We start from the raw sequence: 20454 nt of genomic DNA, 5'->3' as shown, positions 1-20454 counted from the left end.
AAGTGTTTCAAAGACAGAGGCTGATGATTATGTGTGAATCTTTTTTTCCTGTAGGTAGCTGAAAACCTGTTGAAGGTAATAATAAACTTTCTCACTGGTGAACATCAGAGAAATCCCAGGAGTTCCTGAATTTGTCACAGGTATGGAAAAGTTTATTAGATATGTTTTGGGAAAAGTTAGGGCATAATCATTTATTTTGATTGATTCAATAGAGCTGAACAGGCTGTCTGCCAAGGGCACCATTGTGGGGTTGTGATGCCCAAATTTGCCTTTGCAGGTCAGAAGAGACTCTCAGATTTACATAGTCCTTCCAGTACCAAGATGAGCCCAATTATCCAGATTTCCTTGTGTGTATTATCCATTGAATCTCCATCCTATAGATCTATGAAAACAGTAAACAGGAAACATCACTCTTCTGGCTGGAGAATGATACTCTCCTGATAACTTTTAAAGACAAAACAGGAAATGTAATTTTGAAATGTTTACCCACAGTGAGGTAATAGTTTCTAATGCACAGCCACAGCCTGAGGATGTTTGCCAGCAGGACAAGCAGAGCTGGGACCATACCAGCTTCAGGAAGCAGAGTTCAAGCTCTCTGTGGAGTTTCCCTGAGTGTATTCCAGAGCAAGCCAAGCCTCCCTGGACTGCTAAGTCAAGAACTGGGTCTTTGCAGACTTTCAGGTTCCCAAAATGCTGACATCTATCAGACCAGAGGATCCCAGAGAAGTTTCTACTGAGAGTATTTTCCTTTGAATTATGACCAAAGGCTCCCTTCTCATGTTTTCCCTGAAGGGTGCACAGACCTTGAATTTGAAAGTTCTGCCAGCTTCAGTAGACACAACTTTCCTAAGGCTGGTGCTGCAGAGTTAAACCAAAAGCCCTTCAGGTGATTTATGTGTCTGCTCTGCCTGTGATGTTGTGAAATCCCTGCAGCCTGAGGGTCTATGGGGAACTGGCCCCTGTTGTTGGGAGAGAGTATATTCCAGGAAGCATTTTCATTTTGATTCATTGCCTTTTTCCAGTGTTTTCCTGGAAAATTTTCATCAGCTCTAACTCTGCCTTGCGTGCTTTGGTGGCAAACACCTCAGGGCCCAGCCTGGCACACAGAGTGTGTTTGTGTGGCACTCAGCCCTGCCTTGGGCCAAGCCTAAAGGCCACCACAGAGCTCCAGCTCCTGAGCTGTCCCTGTGTGCCTGGAGGGTTGTCCTCCAGCACAGGTAGCACATCATAGGTGGCTCAAAGGGTTTGGTGCTGTGCTTAGGAGCTCACAGAGCTGCCAGAATGGGAGTGAGGGGGAATTGCTGCCTCACCCCAAAGCAGCAGCTGCAGGTTGTGCCATGGTGACCTCAGCTGTCCCTGTGGAGCTGTTGCATTGTTCACATTTGCTTTGCTTTGGGTCTGAGTCAGCTGTGCCAGGTTCTGTGATGCAGGAAGAGGTGGCCCAGGTATGGAACAGCCAAAACTGTGCAAAAACAAGGTTGTGTTACAGCTGTGTTGTAACAGGATGGGCTCTGGTGCCAGAGTTTTTTTCATGAGCACTTGAAATAAGCACTTTAGGGTAGGATTTGATGGTTTTAAAGAACATTTTTATTATTCTATGGCAGTTGTGAAACACTGCCATGGTTTCACAGCTTCTATGCCAAACAACTTTTTCAGGGGTTTAAGGGTTGTGGTTTTTTCAGGCAGTAAAGAAGAACTTTAGGGTAGGATTTGATGGATGATAAAACCAATAGCTTTCAGATGAGCTTCTCCCACAGGTGGAAGGTGGTGGTAGAGGAGGAAATGTGCAGGTGTTTGCTCTTAGGCTTCTGAGCACCAAGCCTGAACTGGCTTGGAGAGAGGGGGGCTGGGAAGTTTGTTCTGTTCCTTCTCTTCTTCCAGCTGTCCTAAACCAGACCAGGATACTGAATTTAGTATTTCACTGGATCTAGAGAGTAGTTGAAGGCTTGCTGGTACACACTGAGGACAGAGCTTTGTCCATCTTGTGGAGAGTGTTTTTATTCCCCAGAGTCTGCTAAGTCATGGGCTTTGCTGATACCTTGTATGTGTTGAGCTGATTGTTTAATGGTCAAAGTGGCCTGTTTGTTTAGTATCCCTGTATTTCACAGAATAAAGTATTGTTTGGTTGTTTGGTTTGGGATTTTGTCATGTCTCTAAGAGCAGTTTATAAACAGGGAACCCAAACAGAGAAACATGAAGCTCCAGACTGTATGGAGCTGCTAGAGGAGGGGATGAGCTCTCACCTGTGGTTCCCCAGGTCCATCCTTGCCACCAGCCTGGCTGACACCACTGCAGGGCTGGCATTTTAGGTACCCAGGTGACTCAGGAGTTAGGAAAGAGAGCAGGGATGCAGAGTGACATGTCCAGCCCCAGAGCTGGTCACTTCAAACCATGAATGATTTTAGGGTTTGAGGAATTCATTCTAACACTGCAGGTGCTTAGGCTGCTCTTTGCAGCAACAAAGACTTATCCCTCCCGGGTTGCACTGGAGCATTTTTGCCTGCCCTAAATTCACTTAAAATTAACCTAATCACTGCATTTTTTAGTGTTTCTGTGCAAGTGCCACGTTGCTGTCTCAGCAGTAGTGGTGAGGAGTTGAAAGGAGTTAATCGTGCTTTGTAGCTTAATGCCTTATGGTTTATTATTGAGAATAAAGACAAGCGCTCCACTATTTTATCTCTAATGTGCAGTTAACTTAATTCCTAATCCTCTGAAGAGATGGTCTTCTTCCCAACATTTTGGCTTCTGCCTTGCTTTCAAGCTGCATGTGAAACTTCAATTCTGAAATGCTCAGTGCAGAGAGAATTTTAATACATGCATGCATAAATCAGTTTTCATGAGCTTCCCCTTAACCATTCAGGGAGAGTTTTCCTTTCCCTCTGTGCTTACCTGGAATTATTGCTTAGCAGACTGCTCTGCTGTTCCTTGTGTGTGCTGTGCACACATGGCCATGGGCTGATGGGATGTGAGCTCAGTTCTTCCCTTGCAGTGTTGGGAACTGCCCAAAATTCCTGTTTCTCCTCACTGTGAGTCCTTCTTACCATGGCTGCCTCCTCCTCCCCGTTATTTCCACAGCTCCCTGCTCAATCTGACTGCTGCAGTATTCACTGAGGACAGGGGGGCTGTGCTAGGAGTTAATAAGCTTTGCAAGTAGCTACAGTGTTACAGGGATGGTTTTATTCCTTGTCAGTGTATTACAGTGCAAAGGTATTTAGCAAACAGTTTAACAAACAGAATTTTGGCATTGTCACTTGTGGAGAAACTTGTCCCAGTTCAGTCTCTGGGATAAATGCTCCAAAAATTCCAAGATGACATCTGTGCTCAGGTTCAGTTTTCAAACTTACACAGCCACCAAAGCCCATTGTTTTAGAGAATTGTTTTCATTGCTCCTCTCTCTTGGGTGCATTTAATTTTAGCCTCTTGCAATCTTTCTGTTCCACCAGCACATTGATCTTGCTCCACTCAGCTAATTGGATTAACTCATTTGCTACATTTATTGTACAGTATTGATTTGATAATACCAATCTTCCATCTCAATGTAATCTCATATTTTCTCTGGCCTCATAGCAACTCTGCTAAATGCCCCTCCTGCCCCACCTTTGCACTTGGACTTCATATAAAATCACAGCAGTGATTAAAAGCCCTGAGGCTAATCAGGCTTTTCCCTGCAGGCCTGGTGTGCTTTGCTGAGCACTGAAGGCTGAGGTGAAGGTGTTGGATGATGTTCCCAAATCTCTTAATATCTGCTCCATGCTGACACAAGTGACCTCCCAAAACCTTTGTGTTTCTGCAAGTACTGAGTCACTTGTGTGCTTGGCTGTGGTAGCTTTGGGGGAGCCTAAATACCTCAAATATTTGCTTGCCTGTGCTCACTCCTCAAATGTTCAAACTTCTGGCAAGAGCTCAACACTCAGGTTCCCTGGTGACCCGTGAAAATCTCCAGGTGTCTAAAGCATATAAGTCTTGAGCTTTCATAAAGTCCAGAAATGCTTGAAGTGAGGCAAGGTTTGAATCACTGAAATTATCAGCAGCTTTTCAGGAATTGTGGCAAGACAGAATCTGTGTAGATCCTGTTTGTAAAGAAAGGGGTTTGCTGTTTGACAGGTGAGCAAGTTCAAGTACTTATGGATTCTGCAGAGTTTGAAGCTTTGTGTGCATCAGGTTTATTTTGATTCCTGAAAAAGCATGTTTGTTATGTCAACTGCATTCCCTAAAAGCCTGGAATTGTGCCCTGGGCTGGTCAGTGGATTTTCAAATGAGCTGAGACTTTCTCCAGCCTAACCTGGCTTTGCTTGTCTTGGGTGGCCTCTTCTTGTGGGGGGCTCCAGCCACCTGCCCCAGGTGAGGTGAGGCTGGGGGACCACCAAGGCTGATCTTTGGGGTCCTGGCAGTTCTGTTTGCTCCAAAACAGGATTCCAGCAATGACTTCTTTGGGCACAGGGGAGATGGGAAGGCACAGTGTTCTGCTGCCCCTTTTGCTGTTGATTCTCAGGGCTTGTTCCCACTCAGACTGGCTGTGCAGTCCAGAGCAGAGGTTGATGCTCACACACAGGGGCTGCAGCTTCATTGTCTGTCTGTTGGAGAATTTTGCTCAGACATGGCTTGAAGGAAAAAAGGCCATGAAAATATACAGCTGATGGAAAAGTAAAAGGCAGCTGTAAGCAGCAGTTCCCAAGCCTGTTTCCCAGGCACGTTTCTGTAAACAGCAGAGTTCTCAGGCAGTTTTCTCATAACAGGTAAACATTCTATCTTTGGCTGTTTTGGGAAAGTAAAAGTAAGTTTTGAGAACCATTCATATCAGGGTGAGAACACAAATCTTGGTTTCAATAACAAACCACAGGTATTGAAAACAAAAGGAGGGGTTAATGTGAAATCTGTGACCAATGATGAGCTCGGGTTTTGCAATATGTATGAGCTTAATTAACAGGGTCATAAAATGCGCCTGGTTGATCAATAAATTGGAGTTCGATGCTGATCAATTAAGATGGGTCGTCTCCCTTCACTTCAATATCTGTCTCACTTTGCAATTGTCACAGGGTTTTAAAGAACATTTTCATTATTCTGTGGCAGTTGTGAAACACTGCCATGGTTTGACAGCTTCTATGCCAAATCACTGCTCATCACACAGACGAATTTCTCTTTCACTTTCAGTGTCAATATTTCACTTTCCTGAGATCCAAAGCTGCAGCTTAAGCGAGGAGAGGACAACCATCAGAAATTAACAGGCTGTAGACATGAGGGGTGTGTGGATGCTGTCACAGGGATGCCAATAGAAGATGTGATTGTGAGGGATTGAGGGATTTTTTTGTGCTATTTGACATTACATTGACTGAAAATTTGGTTATTTCCTTAAGAGCTTGGGTAGAAACAGCTAGAGTGCTGAGAGAGGTGGGGGAAACAGCAGAAAAACTCCTAGTTGTACCTGCTCAACATTAGCCATTCCTTGAGAAAACAAGCCTTTTCCACTTCCTTCCCTTGTACAGTTTATCTCTGACGGAGATTTTCTTCAATTTTTTAACAAGGAAATAACCTTACACCTCAGAGAAAGGATTAATACTTACTACTCTAATTCCTCTCAGTTCTTTGAAGGAGCAGTGCAGGAGCTGACAGCAGGTTTTGGGAGGCCCAGCCCTGGGCTGTGCATGGCTCAGGGACTGCACACAAATGTGTGCTCAATCTGGGACTGTCTCCAGACATTAGTGCAAGGCTCTCGAGATGGGAATAGAAAATATTTAGGGCAAGACTTAAAAGGAGCAGCTGAGGTCACTTGTGTTGGTCAGCCTGGATAGGAGAAGGCTGTGACAGTGGTCACAGGGGTCTTTGGATGAGGGAAGAGACAAGAATGTTGACTCCATGTTTCAGAAGGCTTGATTTATTATTTTATGATATATATTACATTAAAACTACACTAAAAGGAATAGAAGAAAAGGTTTCATCTCAGAAGGCTAGCTAAGCTAAGAATAGAAAAGAAAAGAATGATAACAAAGGCTCTGTCTTGGACTCTCTGTCTGAGCCAGCTGACTGTGATTGGCCATTAATTACAAACAAGCACATGAGACCAATCCCAGATGCACCTGTTGCATTCCACAGCAGCAGATAATCAATGTTTATGTTTTGTTCCTGAAGCCTCTCAGCTTCTCAGGAAGAAAAAATCCCAAGACAATGATTTTCACAAAAAGATGTCTGCGACAGAAGGCTGAGGGGGCTCTCTGGGCAGGCTGCACCCACATTGGGGGTCAGTGGAGGGGAGGTGCTGGTCCTGCTCTGGTGACCCCAACAGGACATGAGGAAGTGGAACTGGACATTAGAAAGGGCTCTGCTGAGGGGTGCTTGGTCCCTGGAACAGGTTCCCAGGGAAGTGCCCATGGCACCAAGCCTGCCAGAGCTCAAGAAGCCATGGAGGACATGTCTGGGAGGTTTAGTTTTTGGCAGTGCTGCAAGGAGCAGGGAGTTGGATCATGCTTGTGGGTCCCTTCCAACATGGGGGATTCTGTGATCAGAAGATATTCAGATGTTGCAGCGCTTGCAAGGGTCTTCAGGGTGAAGAGAAAGACAAGAATGTTGACCTCATGTTCAGAAGGCTTGATTTATTATTTTATTATATATATATTACATTATGACTACACTACAAAGAATAGAAGGAAAGTTCTCAGAAGCTAGCTAAGCTTAGAAAAAGGATGAATAACAAAGGAGCTCTCTCTGACTCTGTCCCAGAGAAAGCTCAGTCCTTGATTGGCCATTAGTTGTACACATCCAACATGGGCCAATCCCAGATGCACCTGTTGCATTCCACAGCAGCAGATAACCATTGTTTACATTCTTTCTCCGGGGCCTCAGCTTCCCAGAAGGGAAAATCCTAAAGAAAGGATTTTTATGAAAAGATGTCGGTGACATTCAGATTCTCTTGTTTCATGGAGTAAACACTGCCAGACAAGCAAGCACCTCAGCCCAGCCCAGCTGCCTGCAGCCCGTGGAGGTACAGTGGGGTGGAAGTGTCAGTCAGGTGTTCCTGAGCTGGGTAGAAACAAGCTCATTATGGCCTGGACACGTTCACATCATGAGACAAAAAGCCTCTGCTGAAAGCTGTTTTGCAGTGGGTAACTTTGTTTTTAAAAAACTTCAAATTAGGGCTTGTTTCTGATAGCAGCTTCTCCAGAATCAAGTCCTGCTTGGCACCTACCTGAGAGGCATGGATGTGCTCTGGTGCAATTTAGCACAGTCCAACACAGCATGACAGGGGTCTGTTACTTCATCTCAGAGCAGCTAACAAGCAGAGAGTGTTTGTCAGTGTTTGATCAGGGGATTGGTGTTAAAAGCCAGATTATTATAAAAACGGGGAAAGTTTTATAGACATGGAAGTGTCTGGTTGAGCAAAAATAACAGCTACCAGGTGGCTTGTGCTAACCAGGCAAATAGGGCTAAATTATGGTTTCAATGAAGAGCTTGAGGAGGATATCCAGCAATTTAATAAGCTCCAGGAGCATAAGAAATTCCTAAGGGCCCAGTCTTGCACTGCACTCTGCAAATGGACTTAATTGAGTTGTAATGAGGCCAGTTAGGGGCAACTGTTCCACCTGCATGCAGCTCATTGCAGGACTAGGCTCAACTCACAAGTGCAGCATATGTTAGAGCAATATTAAAAAAAATTCAAGTTGCTAGAAAGCATCAGAACACCTTATTTCTGCTTTAATTCACATTGCCTTGTAATGCACCTCCCTGCAAAGGGGCAGCTGAGGGGAGCTGGCTGAACCCAACCTGCACCAGGAATGTTTGGGATGAATCTTCTGAGGTGTTCATGTTATGAGCTGGCACAAAGTGAATCCTGCTGAGAAATTATGCATCAGTCTGTGACTAAAAATTACCGAGAGGAATTGCCATAGGAAAAGGTTTGTGGTGGGCTTCTGGTCTTCAAAAGCCATGGAGCCAAGAGACTGTTGAAAGTGTGGCACACTTGTGTGTTCCTGCTATAAACAATTGGTTTTGTTAATAAAAAGTAATATGTTCTTACATCCTTAAATGTTAATAGCCAGCTGAGTACAGGAGAGAGCATTCTGATCAAGATTTAATTTATTTTTTTTAATTCCTGACAGTGTTTACACACTGACCATTGAAAAGAACAGCAAATAGCTTCAAACTTTTTATTTAGGAACAAAATTGGCTATGGGGCTGCCTAATACTGCTGAGGATTGGGTTCCAATTATGGGACATTTCAGAGGGGCTGACAAGCACAATTCCCTGAATGGGGTCTTGGAGGGGGGATGTGGTGCTGCAGTGATCACTTGTGCCTTACAATTTTCATCCCAAGGTGCTTCCTCTGGAGATGAGAGAACCATGTTTGAGTAAAATGCACGACTTGATTTCATCACATTTGGGGTGGAAGGTAGGCAAAGTTTGAGGTTCCTTTATTAAAAGCAAGTTGAGGTTATTTAAACTGCATCCCACACATCAAGTCCCTTTCTCCACACTGCTCCTGTCCCATTCTGTTGAACTTGCCCTGAGGCTTACATGTAAGTCTCTGCTGAAATATAATAATTACTGTCTAACCGTGTCTTAAATAGGTAAAAATGATCTATTGATACATAATAAACAGAGATAACGAAATATTTAATTCATGTTTTCTGAAAGTCTCAATTATTTATATGTGGGTATCAATTAGAGTTTGCATTTAAACAGAATTCAGAGTAGTAGCATTCCATTCACTTACTCTAAATTAGATGGCAGTATGTTTCACTTAATATAAATTGTGTGTGATTACTTACAATCAGTTTAAATCAATAAGTTTGTGATGGATTTTTACCCGGTGCTGTGGTTTCTCAGTAATAAATCCCTTGTTTAGTCCAGAAGGCATTGCTTCTTTTGGCAGCTTTCCATGCATTCCAGTAATGAGTATTGGATAGGCACAGTTTCAGCAAATCAGCATTTAAGAAGGGAAAAAAAAAAAGCCCCCATAGAGGATAAACACATTAAAAAAATCAATTTACCTCAACTAGTCCCAATTCAAATTAATAGAATACTCTGCTCTGAGAATCTTGGAGTCTGTTCCTTGTAGCTGAAATCCTGGCTTAATAATGTGAAGGCAGGGAATGGGAATGTGGTCTGTGATTCAAGGCTTGGAAGCTTTGTTACAAAATCCTCAGAGGACAGGTGTAGGATATTATTTTGCTTGCTTGAAAAGAGTCACAAGCTGGCTTGACTTGTTCCTGAGGTCATGTCTCCCATCTGCAGAAACCATTCTCTGCCCCAGAGGAGAAGACTCCCATGGCCTGGAGGAGGATGCCCTGGAGAATTTGTGTGGTGGTCATGGAGGGCAGTGAGAGATCCCCAGCTGCACAGGTGTGCTTGGGTTCTAACAGGGCTCAGGAAAAGAGCCCCAGGAGGCAGCAGGCACTCAGGGATGGTGACACCCTGATGCTGCTGGTCACCCTCAAACGTGGCTGGCTGCAGAGATGGGTGGGGAGGTTGTTGGTGAGTTCCTTGAGGATGAAGGAAGAGGTCAGAGAAGAGATGAGTGAGTCTTGGCATCTTTTGGGTCGCTGTGACCCTGAGATTGTTAAAAGTCTCTTTTCCCAGCCTGGGCACTTGAAGAATGAGTCGGAGCTCTTCATTTCTCGGTCTATAAGTTGTTTATTGTATCTTCTCTATAAAAAATTTTCTCCTGCCCTGACAAGGTCCATCCAGCAGGACAGTTCCAGGCACTCTGCCTGCCCCAGGGCGGTGTTATGTCTTTATACTAAAAACTACATGTACAATGTTTACAATAACTTCCCAATACCTATCACCTATGTTAGACAGTGAGCTTCTACTCTAAACCAATCTGTAAGTGCCAACATCACAGCAGAAGATGGAGGCCAAGAAGAAGAAGAAGGAGAAAGGCTGGACATGCCCACATCCCTCCATCTTGCCTCCTGAATCCCCATTCTAAAAACCTCAAAATCTACTTTACCACCCTGTGATAACTTCACTGTTATTCTACTTAAAACTCTTGTGGCTTGCTGATCTTCATCTATGGCTGGTAATTTGCTCCATGGGTCATAATCAAACCCACAGGTGCTTTGGGCTCTGTGCCAGGGTCTCTGAGCCCCCTGGCAGGGGTCCTGGCCATCCTGGACAGCCAGAGGGATGTGCTGGGTTCCCACAAGTGGGAGGAAACCTCAGCAGGGAGAGCCCAGGCTCTGCTCCAGGCCCAGCAGTGGCACCAGAGCCACGGGCAGGGCCTGAGCCCAGCACTGCCCCTGCCCAGGAGGCACAACTTGTGCCCTGGGCAGTGCCCAGCCCTGAGCAGGCTGCCCAGGGAGGGGCTGGAGTCTCCCTCAGCACTGGGGATCCTGCAGAGCCCTGTGCACACAATGCTGTGCCCTGTGCTCTGGGATGGCCCTGCCTCAGCACGGAGGTGCCACCAGGGACCCTCTGTGCCCCTTCCAGCCTGGCATTCTGTAATGTGGGCTCTGGGGGTGATGGAGCCCAGTGACAGCCAGCCTGGCTGTGGCACCTCATGGGTACAAGGGACAGTTCTTCACCCCACTGACTGGTGAACTTGTGACAGAAAATCTCTTATTCTAAAGCATCTCCCCATCTCAGTCTCATGGGGATGGTGGCAGTAATTAATTGAGTCAGAGTGGAGAAATTGGTTTTCATCTTCCTGAATGGAAAGCTGCTCCTAGGCCGGGAAGCTGTTCCCCATCTCTCCTGTGGGCTCTGTTCCCCTCCTCATTCCTGCTCACGTGTGAGCATCTGGATTGTTGGGCTCTCTCCCATTTCACGCCTGAGCTGCTGGTTAGAAAAGGCACACAGGGGCACAGTGCTGCTTCCCCAGCCTGAGCAGGCCTCACAAAGGGATTCTGAGAAGAAATAAAGCATGGAAATGAATTAGGGAAATCCTGAGCTTCAAAGAGTGCCAAGAAGTCAGGGAATGCCAAGTATTGCATGGGATGGCAGGAAGGGAGCAGTGCAGGGAAGGGTCTGTGGGCAGAGAGCAGTACAGTGTAAAACAAGCCTTTGTTTTGATGCAAACACAGTTCAGAGATGACTTGCACAAAATCACTGAACTTTGATGCAAGCCTTGGAGTTAAGGATGTGTGCTGTCATTTGCTGGGTGCTCTGTTTTTCTGTATGAATTGTCTGTCTTTTCATTCTTTTGTGGAGCATGGGGTTGTTTGGGAATCAGATTGGCAGTTGTGGGGCTCCTGCATCCAGAAGGGTGGTAAAGGGATGTTTAGCAGCATGGGTTGCCTTTTGTTGTTTGAGGTTCTGCAGATCTGCTGGCCATTTTGGTAAGAAATAGCAGCTGTTGGTGGTTATTTCTGTTAAGCAGAACAAAGTGTACAGGAATGGGTGTTGTGGTCCTTCACCTGTTTTCTCTGTGATGGCACAGAGGTGCTTCATTCATGTTTGTTAACACTGACCTGTGACCTCCACGTGTGTGGAGTTGTGTCCCTGGCCTTTCCCTGCTGCTTTTTCAAAAATACGTTATTAGTTCCTGTATTAGTAATTATTAGTAAATATTATTAATAAGAATGTATTAGTATTAGTTCTAATACATTATTAGAAGGTGAAGGAGTATTTTGTGTCTGGGCTACCTGAATGCCCTGATTTGTCAAGTGATCACCCCTGAATGCAGCCTTGCATCAAGGCTGGCACCAGAGGAGCTATTCAAGGTGTGCACACAGGTGTGTCATTTTATGGTTTAAATTCATTTGCTTTAGAAGATTTTAGAGTGGTTTGGGTTGGAAGGGACCTTCAGGATCATCAAGTCCCGTGTGCCCAGAGAGTGACCCCGCTGTCCCCTTCCAGTGCCTTCCTTCAGATTGCAGTGTAGGGGTCAGCCACTTCCACTGGAATGGAAACTTCCTTGAGCAATCCTTGCCTGTGAGCCCAGCTGAAAGTGTAATTATAGCACAGGGGAGACAGGGTGCTGTAATTGAATTGTTGCTGATAGACAGTGAAAAATGACTGTCCTTTGAAGACTGTGCCCATCCTTTTCTCTCTATTGCCGTATCTGTTTTGAGATCAGTTTGTGGTAATCACAATAGTTGGCATTTCTCATCCCTGGAGCCTTTCTGGTCTCATCCCTTCAGCATAATAACCACTTGGACTTCTTGACCTGTGCTTTAAGCCCCCTTGAGGTGCTCCAAGGAGATACTTTAAGGAAGAAATATGTTCTCTGCAGTCACAAGCTCCCTTCTTCTGTGCATGTGGATACCTCAGCAATTGCACAACAGCAGGAGCTGCTGATAAAGTGCCCTGTCATTGTGAGTGAAGGCTCTGATGTTCCAGTGCTGGGGCACACGAGTTGCAATGGTGCCCCAGGGGCTGTGGTTACCTTCAGCACATTTACCACATCCAAAATAGGGCAGATGGAAATGCCTTTTTGTGAGGAGTGTTCCTGTGGCACAGAGCTGTGCACCTACTTCTGGTGTGTGCTATTGGTAAAGACCATTTCCCAGTGCATCACAGTCCTACATGCTTGCTTTTTTGCTTTTTTCCCTGCCTTTCAGACAAATATTTGGGTGCCTGCAAAGATTTTGCATAACTGCTGGCAAAATCCCTCCCCATAACCACCTACACTCCTGCTGAAGCCTCTGCCTGAGCAATCCTACTGTCTTTAGTAGGAAAGGGTGCTACAGGCTGAATCCTGGGGTTTGTGGGATGGTTTGGGGTGGGGTAGGGAAAGACATTCTCAGCAATAGCAGTTCCTAAACTACCTCCTTGGGAATGGGAGCTGGTGGTGCAGGGTGCTCTGGTGGAACATGGGTCCTCTCTGCTATCTCCCAGTGCAGACTGGTGCAGAGCAGTGTAATTAGCACGTGCCTCATCACCTGAGTCACACACACAGTCCTTTGCACTGTGAGGCTGTGTGAACCTTGGTTCCCCCCAGCCCCTGCATGTGAGGTGTGGGTGGCTGTGCTGTAGGTGTGTTTGAACACCTCGAGGTTTGCCATTTGCAAACGTGGTTTCTCCCTGCCTGTTAGGGCAGCAGTGCTTTCCTGCAGTCATCCTGTGCTGCTTTTCACCTTTGGGTGGCTGTGCCCTCTGCTTCAGGCTTGCTCAACTTCTTTGCACTGTTAGAGCTGATCTGTATTCCTGTGGATGATGATGGTGCAGTTTAATGTTGTGATATTTTGGAGGGGACTTTGAATTACCTTGGCCTTACCTTGTGTTCATGAGTCATTTCTGAGAAGATGCTGACTGAATGATGCTGCACCCTGACAGGTAATGAGGCAGCAATCAGAGGAGGCAAAAAATGTTCTCTGCAAAACTCCTTCCCTTTGTGCTTGTTTCTCTGAGGAAGAATGTGTAAGTTGCTAAATCTGAACAGCAGTAAGTTTTGGTTCCTCTCCTCTCCTTGAGAGAACAGGAGTGTCAGACCTAACTCCCCTGGCTTGCTGGGGAGTGGTGTGCAGCAGCCTGGGAATCCACCCAAATCCTGCCCATCCCATCATCTGACAGAAGTGTTTGTGTGGCTGAAGTCTGTGTGAAGGCAAACTGCCTGCAGAAGGGATTTGGAGCACATGGAAATGTTGCTCCAGCAGGACCTGGGGGGTCCCCACTCGTTGCTTTTATTTCTTTCGTTCAAGGAATGGATGGGGAAAGTGAGAGAGAGGGACACAGTCCACTCATAAATAAAATCCTGCTGTAGTTTGGAAACCCAGACAATTACAGATGGATTCATTTACTGCTGGGCTGCTGAAGAGTCAGAGTCATTTGCAAGTGCATTCATAGTTCCCTTTCTCCAGTGCTAAATGGTTTCTTCTCTCTCCATGAAGACCTGGAGACAGTAGCTTCTCAAAATACCTGCTGATGAGCTGAGCCATCTGCTAAAGAAAACAAGTTTCTTGTACAATTCTATTTTCTATCATCATGTACTGTTGTGTCAGACTGTTTTCTGCAAATAACTTGCAGTTCTTTTGGCAAGAAAGGGCCCGACAAATGTGCAGTCGAGTTCAACAAAACAACTTTTTAGAAGCTGAAGACTTTCCCCACATAGAAGGGACAGATTCCACCCACCCCCCCCTGCATCCCCATTGCATTCTTAGGTTAAGGAATGAATCATGGACTTCAAGCAGTCTATGTTAAAAGGGATTGTGAACATGTTTCTTTTCTTCTCTCCCTCCCCTTTTCCCTTTGGCTCCCTGTCGAGGTGATGGTAGTAAATTTTTATAGCCAGTAAAAATGTGACACGGGGCTTTACCAGCATGTAATGACCAATGAGCTGGTGTTGAGTGCAGGGGCTTTGGGAGCTCAGGTGGGAGTTTGTAGGTTATCTGCAGACCAAGCCCCTTTTCATAGCAGCAATGTGCTCACAGAAGATGCTGGGGGTTTGCCACAGCTCTGCTGCCTGACATTTAGCAGCTTGTGTCCCATCCCTGATTTCCAGAAAGGATTGTCTGCTGGTGCCTGCTGTAGCCTGGCTTCATTTCAATTGCAAACGGGGGCTATTAGTATTCCACAAATACCCGCTTAGGCACTTGGGTTTCTCATCAGAAGGGGAACTTAAAACAAGAAGAAACAAGAACGGCCGTGAGGCTCGGGATGGATGGCTCCCGGAGAGCTCGAGGCTTTGCCCACAGGCTCAGATTTTGTCACTGACCTGGGCTTCCTTCAGAATTGTCCCCTCCAATATTCTTCCCACGCACTCTTTCCCTTTGTTCAGAGGCAGGCTTTGAACTTTGAATGGTGTTTTATTCTCTGCCTCTTCTCTCTGCTGGGCACGGGGAGGATTCCTCAGCTTCACTCCCCGAAAGCAGAGCAGGAGGGAGAGCTGGGGCCGTGCCTGTGGCTGCTCTGGGAATCAGCAGGTCCGGGGCTGGAGGGGGATACCGGGAGCGATCCCACTGCCCTCGGGTGCCTCGGCTTTGTCCTCCCGTTTCCCCTCCTTGGCTCCAGCTGGGCCATGTCAGATCAGCAGGATAAAGCTGCAGTGCCGGGTCCTGGGCCCGTGGCAGGCTCGGGATGGAGCAGCAGCTGCCTCTTGCCGTGGCTGAGTGTGGCTGAAGAGCAGGAATGATTCGGGATGCACAGCCTGTGGTCGCTTTCATCTTGCCAGGGGATGACCCTGCCATGTCCTTTCTGGGTGCTTTGAAAATTTCCTGGAGTAAAGGGTGCTCTCCTCTCCCCTCACTTGCCCTCCTGTTCCAGTGAGAGGAAATTTTAGATCTCTGGAATCTTACCATGACAGTGCTTTGTATGCAGAAAAGTGGCTTGGTTTGGGTTTTCCCCTTTCCTTTCTATTTTTTCTGATTTGAGCTGGTTCCAACCTAACTTTAGACCAAAGCTTCTCTCTCGGTCCTGAAGGGCTGAAGCCATAATCACTACTTTCTCATTTAAATTCTAAAATTACCTTTCAAATCTTACCTTTTCATTTCTTTTGTGAAGGTCTTCTCTGGCCTTTTAAGGGATGAGCAAACACAGTTTCAGCAGTGCAGGGTTGGTAAAAGGCCAGAGGCATTGCAGGTAACTTTTGACATCTTAACTACACGGAGCTGTAGAGTTGGTTCCATGTCCAGGGACTGTTGGTGGCTCAGGCTGGGGAGTGTGGTTTGCTTGTTCACTCTTTGTGGTTTGTTTTATTTCTGGAAGCTGTGCTCTGGCAAAAGAGAACAAGGTACTACTCTGTGTCTGTCCATCCCTGGAATGATGTGTGCCACGGGGCTGATTCCTGCCTGGAGAGCTGCAGTGCCCAGCTGGCAGAGACTGAGGTACAGGGCAGCACCCCTGAGCAGCAGCAGTGAGGGGAATCTACTTGAAAGAAGTAGATTTTAGTTGTTGTTTTTTTTTTTTTTTTAACAGAGTCTTGGGCAGTGACAAAGGTTTTTTTGTTGATGGCCAAGTTAATGAAGCCCTGAAGTGATCTGCCTTTGGAGGTAGCAGCATCTTCATCACTGGTGGCTGCTAAGGAGCCAGGGAGCAGCCCCAGCCTGGGGAGCCCTGATCGCTAGAGAGGCTCAGAGGGAGGTGGAGAGAGATGAGGTTTATTCCTGCCTCCATTCCCTGCATCACCTGGGAATGGCAGTCCTTGGCTCACACCCTTTGCTTTGGATCTGGCCCACCTGCTGCATTTATGTTTCTGCTGTTGCAGCATTTAATCTGCTTTGGTTTGTTTCCTCCTGAGCCAGCTCTGGAGGTTCAGTGTGCTCCTGGTATTTTTGCTGTGTTCACTTGAAAGGGAAGGTGTAGGCAGCTCCATCTCCCAGCTCTCACTGACGCAGGATCTGTCACATAAATCCCAGCATCAAAATGTGTTTGCTGTGGAGGCAGGGCTGTTTTTTGATTATCCACCTTATTACCAAACCCATTGCTCTCAGGCAAATGTGGGAACCTTTTCCTTGCTAAAGGCTGTACACACCGTTCAAATAACTTTGACAAACTACACATTAAACCACACAGTTGTGGTTATTCCCCTTTCTGCTACTGTTGGATAATTTTGCTGTGGGCTTTGTGAAATGAGTAGGTAGCTGTATTCAGCCAGAGGGCTGCAGATTCACCACCAGGCCTTCACAGGCTAATGAGCTTTCTCTTAATGGTGTCATAAAGCTGATGCTGCTGGAGGTGTAATGGCACTTCTCAGCTTGAAGTCAGATACTTGCAGATGTGCATGTTGTGTTTCCCAGCTGAGTTAGCCCCTGCCAAGCAGCTGGACCTTGTGGAAATTGTTGATAACTGAGGGTGTCCTTTGTAGGAGGATGACCAGAAAATAGCCCTGGACACCCCCTGTGTCCCACAGGGAAGGGACAGCTCCCAGTTGCACACATGCATCAGGGCTTGGGAACTGGGAAAAGCAGGCATCCCTTGGGAAAAGAAGCTGTTTTGGCAGGTGTCCTGTGTGCCATGCAAAATCTCTTGAAAGAAGTAGATTTTCAATTTTTTAACAGAGTCTTGAGCAACGTCAAAGGACTTAAAATATGCCAAAGCTTTTTTGTTGGTGGCCAAGTTAATGAAGCCCTGAAGTGATCTGCCCTTGGAGGTAGCAGCATCTTCATCACTGGTGGCTGCTGAGGTCACCTTGGGTTAAGGTCACACCTTTTGGGAATGGTGGAGATTCCAGCTGACCCTGTCTGTGGCAGGAGGACAGATGAGAAGGTCTATGCTCTTCCTGCCCCCTTGCTGAGTGCTCCAGGAGTTCAAACTTTGGAAATGAACCATGCACCTTTAGTGTGGTACCTGCTGGCCCTGAGCCTCAGCTGTTTCCCCTTCCCAAACTGCATTTTGAGCAGTGCCAGTCCATGCTTGTGGTGACTGGTGCTGCATTGGGAGGGCATCCCTGAGGGTCAGAGGTGCTGTTCACTTTTGGAGAGCAGTGCTGAGAAAACAGGGCAGGATCTAAGACTCTGAAGGAACTCCTCTAATTCTTTGGGATTTTGTGAGTTTGTGCTTTATGGGTAAAGTCTGTGTGAACCTTATCTCCCTCAAAGTTTGAATAAAACCCCCCTGGGCAATCTGGTTTAGTGGAAGGTGTTCCTGCCCATGTCAGGGGAGTTGGAATGAGATGAGTTTTAAGGTCCCTTCCAACCCAAACCATTCTGGGATTCTGTGCTCTCCCTCCCTCAAAATGTGGCAAGTTATATAAAGGAGGGGGTGTGTAAGAAAACCCTAATGAAAGCAGACAATAGTTTGTGCAAACAATTAAGTAGGAGATAGCTTTTTTGGCTCTGGAAAGAGTAAACAAGTAGAAAATTATGGTCATTTGACAGCAGGAAATCTATTTTTTTGTCATTACTGTATATTGGAGACAGCAGTGAATGAGACTGTTTAAACCCCGATCAGCCACCAATCCACACAGGATCACTTTTTTCTTTCCTCTTTCTTTTAATTTATTTTCATTTCTGAGATTGACAGGTTCAAGTATGAAAGGCTTTAAATAGGTGATCATTCTCATCTCAAGGCTTTGCCTGGCTTTTTAGTTTTCAAATCTCATTTTGGAACACATTGCATTAAATTACATGAAATTACCGAGCACTTTAATTACTTTCTTTTAAAAGCCCAGACCATTCATATCTGCTGCTATTGCTTACAGGCTGCAGCACAGAGAAGTGATTTGCTGATGCAACGCCACGTCCCTTAATTGTATTGTGCTCCAGGAGATGAGGAGGAGTTCCCAGGCATGGCTGTGTGAGCCCAGGGAAGCACAGCACCCCAACTCCAGCTCGCTGCAGGGCTGACAGTGCCCCACATGTCAAGAGCCAGCTGTGTTCCTGAGCTGCTTTTGCAAAGAGAAGCAGCCCATCATTGATTTGGAGGTGGAGATGAATGGGTTGTTTTATCCTTTTAGGTGTTGCTCCTAATGCTGTCGGTGTTGCCTTGATGCTGTAAAGTTTTGGTACCTGGAAAGGAGAAGTAAAGAAAAGCAGAGTACAATGGAGTAAGGGATGAATTTACAAAGCTTCTCTAATTAAAAAATATCAATGAGGAAAGCATTGTTGTTTGTAATTGGAACGGACTGTGGGATCTTCCCATACAAATTACCATTTCTAATTGACTTGTAGGAGAGTGCTCTCCCTGGTTTTCCTGCAGTGGTGTTGCTAGGAAGTGTTGCTAGGCAACCCCTCAATGACTGAACCGACCTTTAAGATAAATATATGTATTTTCTCCCCATTTTGATGCTGGAAAGCAAACCTCTATTTTGTCTCTGTGCTGGCCTTTCTCTGGGCAGGAGGAGTACTTTGGGCAGGGGGTTGCTGAATAATAGTCTGCTTAAGATTTGGCAAAGCTTTTTTGTAGGCACAACCTTTTTGTCTGTAACATCCTCAGGAGCTCAGTTTTTTCCTTGCAACGTGAGCAGCAAAAGTTGACAAATAATATCTTGAATTATTTATCTGATTAATGTAGTGATCTTTATTGTATAAATCATTGAAGAAACCCCTCTCACTGTTCCCTCAGGTGAGCAGGAGCAGGCAGGGCAGAAGCAGAGCATGAAATGGCTGTTGGTGCAGAGTGACAAAGAGGATTTAAACCCTCCCATGTTGCTCAGGCCTTCTCCTAAGAATCCTGGTGGCCCAATGCAGAGCAGCCACTGGGACCTGTTGGGAGTGGTTTGCTTTTACCAGCTGTCTATGAAGCAAATCTCTTGGTTTATTATTCTATTCAAATCATTGGTGCTCATAATTTTTTGAATGCTTTTGCCTCATGAAAAATGTGTCAACTGTTTGATTTTTTTTCTTTCCAGGGGAACAAGTGGAATAATCTGTAAGGCTCTAATTTAAAAGTACCTCTAGTTAAAGACAACTTGCAGAAAGGTATTGAGATATTCTGTTCTTTTCCTTGGCTGAGGCTGACAAATCAAAATGCCAAGGCTTGTTGAGGAGTGTTGAGTGCCAGCCATGAAGGAGTTCTGAGGTTTGGTCCTACCAGAGAACTGAAATGGAGCTTTTGCTCCCCAGAATACCCAGGCAGAGGTGGGCATCCCTTAGGAATCCCTCTCCAGCTCAAAGCAGGGAGCAGCAGGAGGAGGGTCCTGGGCAGACCAAGCTGTTATGGTGCTGTTCCTGTGGCAAAGCCTTGGCTGAAAGAAGAGAATAAAAGTCAAGGTGAGGGGAAGCCTGAACCACCTGCAGGCTCTGAGGAGGAGGGAGAACAGAGCAGCCAGGGGCTGCAGGGAGGCAGGATTGGCTTGGCCAGTGCTCAGCAGCCACACTCTGCCACATCCTGGGTCCTTCTGTCCCCTGCTTTCCTCCCCCAGCCAGGCCTGGGAATGAGAACATCTCCAAACTTCCCAGTAACTTCCCAAATGTCCCTGGGCCCAAGTGTAACCAGCCTTGGAGGATGCTGTGCTTTATTTTTGAACTATTTTTGCCAACCTGCTGCAGCCCTGTTGAGATCTCTTCTTCCCCATCCATTGCCCCCATCTCTGCTCTCTGCAGAGCAGACCCCTGGTTTCTGGCAGTGTTACAGGCACCCAGCTGATGCAGGGCTTGTTCTGGAATAAACCCAGTCCAAATTAAAATAAGCCCTGGATTTTGCTTTTCCAGAATTTGGGCATTCAGCCACTTTGTATACAAAGGTCAGACTGTTCCTGATGGTGAGTTGCCCACCCTCTGTACAATATCTCCTGTGGGGGAAGCAGAATTTTCCTTCTGCTCTGGCTGCAGCCAGGTTGGAGTCGCTGGGTTGTGGAGGTGAGAATGAGCCTGCCAGGGAGGAGCAGCAGAGCCTTACAGTGAATAATGCTGCAAGAATTTCTGAGAGAAGGTGGCTTTGGCAGCTCTCTGTGCACTGTAGGACCTGTTCCTACTACATGTAGCAAGGACTTGGGATGATTAGCATGAAATTCAATTGTGTTAATCAATCTCAGGCAGGAGTAGAGCACAGAAGTGATGAGCCTGTAATTTCATTCCTTCCCATCCCTTAACTAACAGAGCTGCAATCCCAGCTCAAAGGGGAGCAGCCACTCCCTTTGCAAAGGAACAGGATTCTGATTCACTGGAGCAGCCCAGGGCTCTCCTGGTGATGAAGTGGACACTG

The 20454-nt window shown here is 46.3% G+C and overlaps 1 long non-coding RNA gene across 1 annotated transcript in view; it reads left to right on the top strand.

The window, feature by feature from the left end:
* The window catches only part of LOC135455798 (uncharacterized), a 58489-nt gene that overhangs the window by 2584 nt on the left and 35451 nt on the right, over positions 1-20454 (top strand). Inside the window, exon 2 of the long non-coding RNA XR_010442394.1 lies at positions 55-140. This is a non-coding gene — a long non-coding RNA (uncharacterized LOC135455798). The remainder of the gene's footprint in view (positions 1-54; positions 141-20454) is intronic.

The sequence above is a fragment of the Zonotrichia leucophrys genome, chromosome 19 (genome assembly GCF_028769735.1).
Source record: "Zonotrichia leucophrys gambelii isolate GWCS_2022_RI chromosome 19, RI_Zleu_2.0, whole genome shotgun sequence".
NCBI lineage: Eukaryota > Metazoa > Chordata > Aves > Passeriformes > Passerellidae > Zonotrichia > Zonotrichia leucophrys.
This window is presented reverse-complemented; position numbering and strand designations above follow the sequence as displayed.